This window comes from Carlito syrichta, unplaced genomic scaffold (assembly GCF_000164805.1).
Source record: "Carlito syrichta isolate Samal-C Ts95f unplaced genomic scaffold, Tarsius_syrichta-2.0.1 Scaffold305711, whole genome shotgun sequence".
Lineage (NCBI taxonomy): Eukaryota > Metazoa > Chordata > Mammalia > Primates > Tarsiidae > Carlito > Carlito syrichta.
In genome coordinates, this window is record NW_007249807.1 from 387811 (window position 1) to 395058 (window position 7248).

A 7248-nucleotide genomic window follows, 5' to 3' on the forward strand; every position below is an offset into this window, starting at 1 on the left:
TTGCCTGAGCCTAGGACTTCAAGGTTGCAGTGAGCTGTGATCTGGGCGACAGACTGAGACCCGGACTCAACAACAACAAAAAGTCGTTTGCAGAGTTATTCATTTGGGTAAAATTCAATTTATCCTTTTTTTGTTGTTGTTATGAATTATGCCTTTACTGTTGAATCTAAAAAAACTGTGCGTAACTCAAAGTCACACATATTTTTCCTGTTTGCTTCTGGAAGTTTAATTTCATTTATTTGTTTGTTCGTTTGTTTATTTATTTATTTATTGAGTCAGAGTCTCACTCTGGCTGGAACACATCACTGCAGCCTCCGATCTCTGGGCTCAAGTGATCCTCCTGTATCAGTGTCCCAAGTAACTGGGACTACGGGCGCACACCACCACACCGGGCTAATTCCTTTCTTCATTCTTTCTTTTCCGAAGGAGGTAATTTATAACCCAGCATCGTTTGCTTTAATGTTTCCTGTTGGCAGCTCTCACCTGTCCGGCAATTCTGTCCAGATCTCCCTGTCCCTGGGGTGTCAAGTTTGCGGCCCCCATCTGGGTCCTTTCCACCACTTTCAGCCCCTGTAGGTTTTGGAGGACTGGCGGGCCACACCCTTGAAGCCTCGGCTGAAGTGGCTGGGCATGACGCTGTTTCTCTGACGAGCCGGTAGATCTTGGTCATGGAGCCAACCCCCCCAGCATCACCCGAAGGTGCAGGTGCCGTGTTGTGGAGCCAGCTCGTGTGGAGAGGAGTTCTCTTCATAGGGAGCAAGCTCCTTGCACTTGGCCATCTTGACTGTGTGCACCCATCCAGGGACTTTTAGTTTCCCGGACTTTTTGAGGAAGGCTGCCAGTGTTCTGATGATCTCCTGCTGCTGGTTCATGCCTTTTTTGGTTAACTCCAGGCATCGTGCGGCATCTGCACTGCCAGTCAGGGGCGGGGGAACTCGGCTAATTTTTAAATTTTTTGTGTATATGAAATCTCATTATGTTGCCCAGGCTGGTCTCGAACTCCTGGACTCAAGGGATCCTCCCACCTCCACCTCCCAAAGTTCTGGGATTACAGGTGTGAACCATCATGCCCAGCCTTGGAAATTTTATTTCATTTTTTAAGTTTTGTGTTTAGATTGATCATTCCTCCTGAATGAATTTTTATTAGTTATAAAGTATAGCTCAAGCTTTCTATTTTTTTCATGTGTTTAACCAATTGTCCTAGCATTATTCCTGAAAAGAGTTATTTTCCCAGTGAATTGCCCCAATTGGCCATATATGTGTGGGTTTATTTATTGACCCATTCATCTATTTTTCCATTTTTAAGCCAATAGCTCACTGTCTTAATTAGTTACCTTATAATAAATCTCGAGATCAGGGTTTGTCTCCATTTTTTAAACATCATTATACATTTTATATACAAAATGTATTTCTAAATGAATTTTATAATCAGTATATTGATTTCTATTAAAATAGTGTTCACCTTTTAAAAGATGGATACAGATTCGATTTAATCTAAAGTTTCAAAGGGAGAGTTGATATCTTATACTGAGCTCTCTAATCCTGAACAAGAATTTACTGAGTTGTTTTGGTTTGGTTTGAACTCTTGCTGTAGACTGAATGTGTGTGTTATTTCAGATTCACATGGTGAAGTACTATTCCCCAATGTAATGGTATTTGAAAGTGAGACTGGGCCTTTGGGAAGTTATGAAGTTTAGATGAAGTCATGAAGGTGGGGCTCCCATCATGGGTTTAGTGCCCTTACAGGAAAAGAGACAAGAGCCCTTTTGCTCTCACTGTGCAAAATTTGCAAAAAGGTGGCTGTTTGCAAATCATAAAGAGGACCAGCAAAACAGAAATGAAATCGGTCAGTGCCTTGACCTTGGACTTCTCAGTCTCCAAAACTGTGAGAAATAATCACCTATTCTATGGTATTTGTTCTAGTAGCCTGCACTAGAACAAATGTCCCTCTGTGTCCCTCTCCCTCTCCCCTTTTCTCTCCTTCTCCCCGTAATTCTTTATTGTTTTCAGTTTACAGGTCTTGGATGTTTTTTGACAAATTTTTCCTTTAAAATTTCATAATTTGATGTTATTTTAAATAGTAATTTTAAAGTTAAAAATTTAAACTTTAATTTCAAGTTGCTTATTATTAATATATAGAAAACAACTGATTTTTATATATTACCCTTGTATCATGCAACCTTGCTAATCTAATTATTATTTTATAGATTTATCAGTATTTTTTATATAAACACATTGTCTATAAATACAGTTTTAATTGATCATTTTCATTATGATTGCTGTTGCATATTTTTATTGCCTTACTGTACTGAATAAAATCTCCAGTACAGTGCTGAAGAGAAACAGGAATAGACATTTTTGCTTTGTTCCTGGTATTTAGCCTTTCCTCATTAAGGCTGAGGAAGTTCCTTCTCTTTCTTATTTATGGATAGATAGATTTTTCAAATACCTTTTCTGCTTCTGATGGGATGATTATATTTATAAGGGAGAGTTGATGTCTGTGAACATGGTGAGTTATTAATTTTGAATAGTAAATAAAACTTGTATTTGTGCAATACATCCCACTTGATCATAATGTTTTATCTTTTGTATAAGCCATTGTGATAGATTTACTACAATGTTAAGAACTTTAGCATCTGTTTTGGTGAGGCATGTGATTTCATGGTTTTCTCTTGTTATATTGTCTTTTTTATACCAGAGAAATGCTGAGCTCATAAAATGAGCTGTGAAATATTCTTTCTTCATAAATTTTCTGGAAGAATTTGTGTAGACTTGGTATTTTTTTTCCTCTACAAATTAAATAGAATTCATCAATGAAGTCATACAGATTTTGAGTTTCCTTTGTGTGGAAGTTTTTATATGCAGATCTGACATATTTAATAAACGTAGGGCCATTTGGCTTAATTATTTCACTCTGATGATTGACAGTTTATACCTATCAATAAATTTAATCTAATTTGTCAAATGTACTGTCATCAGATTATTCATAATGTTTCTTTTTATTATTTAAACATCAATAAGATCTGTAGTTATACCACCTGTGATATTCCTGATATTAGTCTTTACATTTTTTTAAACCATTTACCAACTTCATTGATTTCAAAAACCAGCTTTTTGTTTCATTGATATTCTCTATTGTTTTGTGTTCTACTTTATTGATTTCCCCTCTTTATTATTTACTCTTCTGCTTACTTTGGATTTAATTGTTCTTCTTTTTCTATTATTTCAAAATGAAAGCTGGAGTCACTGATTTAAAATCCTCTGACTTTTTCAATACAAGCAGTTAGTTCTATAAATTTCTCTCTAAGTAGTGCTTTATTTGCATCCCATAAATTATTACATGTTGTGTTTATCTTTTCATTTAGATAAAAATACTTTCTAATTTCTATTCTATTTCTTCTTCAACCCATGGATTATTTAGGAGTATCTTATTAATTTTCAAATACTTTTAGTTTTTCTAGATATCTTCCTTTAACTGATTTCTAGTTTAATTTCATTGTTGTTGTTTTAAGCTACTTAGTTTTGGGTGTGTTATATAGCAGTTAGGAATTGACAAATATATTCTTATAAATACCTAAGTAAAGTGAATTACTGTATTAGTCTGGGTTTTATAAAGAAAACAGAAAGAGAGTTAACATTAAAGATTACATGCCAGCTGGGCATGGTGGCTCATACCTGTAATCCCAGTACTTTGGGAGGCAAAGGAAAGAGGATTGCCCAAGCCCCAGGCATTTGAAACCAGCCAGGGCAACATGGCAAGATCTTTGTCTCTACAATAAATAGTCCCAGCTACTTGGAAGGCTAGGGTGAAAGGATCGCCTGAGCCGAGCAATTTGCAGTTGCTGTAGCTGTGATGGCACTACTGCACTCTAGCCTAGGCAACAGAGTGAGACTCCAACTCAAATTAATTATTAGGCAATTAATCAATTAATAAATTTTTTAAAATTTTAAATTTAAAAAAATACATGCATATGAAAGCATTAGAAAAGCTAGAAAAACAAAGTCAGGAAAGGTACCTCTGAATCTGGAAGTTGCAGGTAATGACAAAGGAAATTACAGGAGCTTCAGGACACCACTGCAGACATAACAGCTGCTTGAAGCACTGAAGCAGTTGATTTACAGGACACGTGAAGCCTCTGAAAAAACACCATGTTTATCTTTTGCCCGTACATCAGTCTCTGTTTCTATTTCGCCTACCAAATATTATGGGGTGCCTTTCAATGGTAGAAACTAGGCTGTGGAAAAGGGATTCTGGGAAAATAGCTTCCAGGATTTCTGGATTCTTGAGAGGCAAAAGGATAATGCTCAAACTCCAAAATTCTAAAACAAGATCAAGATTCTCCAATTCTTTCTTGTCTTGTTGGAGGTTTTCCTTATGAGCCATTCTAGAGTAGTGACCATCAAGGCTGGCAGGAACCAGACCAAGGTTCCTAGACCTGGTACCACCAGATATGCATCCAATGTCTTTCCAAGTACCCCAGAGCGTAAAAAAGCATGTGTCTCAATTGAGTTCGCTTCCTAGTTATTCTGTTTGTTGACAAACAAGATGTCAAACTCTGTAAAATATTCTAAGATGGTTTATTCTGAGATGATTTAGTCCTGAGAACGTATGCCCATTGTGGCTGAACAGTGACTTGGTTACATACATTTTAGGAAGGAAAAAGTTACAAAAAAATCACAAATTAATACATGTGAGATTTTCAGTGGTTTAGCTCAGGAAGGTGGACACTTCCGAGTGGGTGCTTGTTGATCTTAGACAGATTCAAAGATTTATTGACTGGTAATTTGTGGTTTTTATTTGAGGAATTTTGAGAAATTGGCATATGAGATGTTTTGTTAAGATAAGGGGATAGAAAATTCCAGGTTTGTTGATCTGTAGATGCAGCCCTAAATGGAGCAGACTTCAAAGAGGATAGGTAAGTGTCTTCCAAGGGTCGCTAGAGTCTGGAAATTCACAAAAGATGGATGGTTTATGGATAAACTTTGTTATATTTGTTATGTTGTGTTATTTTATGTTATGTTATACTATGTTATGTTAGAGTCAGGTTGGAGAGCAAACTTTAGGATATAAGATAATAGGGTAATAAAACCCTGCCTGGTGCATGCTTATTAGGCAGTGACCCCACAAGCCTTTCAATTTGGAATTTGGGTAAGAGGAAAAAAAGAGCAGGCTTTGTCCTCATATTTCTTTCCTGTGCAGTTAGGTGTGTTGCATATGTATATGCAAACTTCATGCTGTGCAAGAACATATAATTTTCCATAATTCACGAAATAACCATTTACGAAGCGCGTCCATACGTCACCTCGTTTGATCCTTATAATACCTCTCAAGTTTGGTACAAAACTATTATTATTCCAAATTTACAAACAGAGACTCAAAGAGATGAAGTAACATCCCCAATGGCTGTGGCTAACAATTATCAGACGGACAGATCAATGTCAGATCTGATGCTGGTCCTGTGCACGTGTTATTTTTAACTTTCTCACCTCTAATGTTAAGGGGGAAGGTTAAATGATAAAAGGTGAAGTTCTAATATCATATAATTTTATAATTTCTAGCAGTAAGGCATCTGAGTGATACTGCTGAATGGGTGGTAGTTGCCAATCAAAGTTAATTGTGTTCTTAGGTTACATGGGAGGAGCTGCTCTAATAACTATTATCTAATTTAACCATTAGTGATTGTATTATTATTTTTTTCAGTGAGAGATCAGAAATATTTCACTACCTCTGTAGTAGGCAATACTTTAGCCAGTATTTTGATTTTGATAAAAACTGTAACTTTTTTTCCTTCATTTTCACAGTATTGGCATATTGAATTATTTCTCCCATTGATGAAATGCATGATTCTATTCCCTTTATTTACAAGATGTAAAATGTCAGCAGATTATAGCTTTCAATGTATTTTTCCTTCAAGATGATTAGCATAGCTGATTACTCTCTAAAACTAAAGTGAGTTTAAATCATGCTTTACAGCTGATATTTTAAATAGAAAAAAAAACATCAAGTGAAACACCCTAAGTTTAAGAGCAGTTTTAATACAGCTCTCGTATTTCTGGTAGGTAAATTCATTTCTGAAATTTTTAGCTTGAAAATGTCTTCAATTCTCCTAGGTTATCTGGAAAAGGATATCATTGTAAGATTAGGAATTAAGTTAAAAATGCTTTGTTGAAAGTTTTTTGGTAACAAATGTTACATTGTAACATCTATATTGTAGATGAAAAATAAAATCTGATGCCTATAATAAATAAGTTGGTATCTGGAAATGAGTTTAATTAAACAATAGAAGATAAGCAGGGTAATAATCTATAATAATTACATATTTTTATATGAACACACATTTTAAAACTTTGGATATTCAAAATAGTCTCAGATTTAAGGTATATAAAAGAATGACTTCTATAAAACAAAAATACCAAATTTTCCAGTAGATTCTTATTAGAAATCTAACATGGAAATAATTAAGAAACCCTTTTTATTCTTATTTACTGTGCAGTTAGCTTTGTGGCACAAACTACTTTTGGCAAAGTTTTTGGCCCTGAATCTTGGAAAATACTTAGAGAACATTGATTTATGTTACAAATGAAAAACAGATCTTTGTAGTTAAAAAGTCCTAGATCTTGGGCTACTATCTTTACAATGAATACGTGGGTCCTGGAAGGTCATCTCAACTTCAGCTTGAAGCTAACTGCACTTAGATACCTTTCCAGAATTTGCAGAAATTCTTATAATGACAGGAGTTGGCATCACCTCTAAAACCCAGATTTATGCACACTAATTTGATAATTATCTGTCATTACAAATTTTAGGGTACATACAGGAACATCTTTGGCTTCCCATAAATTTCCCTTTGTTATAAAAAATTTAGCCTGTTTTGAGAGATTCTGTTTACTACTGTGATGATGCAGTTGGACACATTATTAATCCATTGCTCAGCATCTTCTTCATACATACCCTTGAAGAAAGTACCTTTTGGTCTGAAGAGCAATACAGTGTTGTGTGCAGCCTAAACTAATGGTGCTTATCTTTTGTATTCCAAGTTGTGTAATTGGTTGTGATTTAGTCTGGGCATTTTCTTAGTAACCCACCTTTATCAAGTAGATAGGCCTTCACTTCACAAACTTTACTTTGCGGATTTGCCTCAGTGCTGATTCTATTTTATATCGAACCTTGTTTTTTTACCATATATTTCTCACTGTTGATTGGCAATACTGCATATGCAAATAATATTCTGAATCTTTCTTAGAAAT

The 7248-nt window shown here is 35.2% G+C and overlaps 1 pseudogene; it reads right to left on the reverse strand.

Moving 5' to 3' along the window:
- Window positions 1–456: 456 nt before the first annotated feature.
- Window positions 457–3732, reverse strand: LOC103264754 (annotated as a pseudogene).
- Between the last annotated feature and the right edge of the window lie 3516 nt (window positions 3733–7248).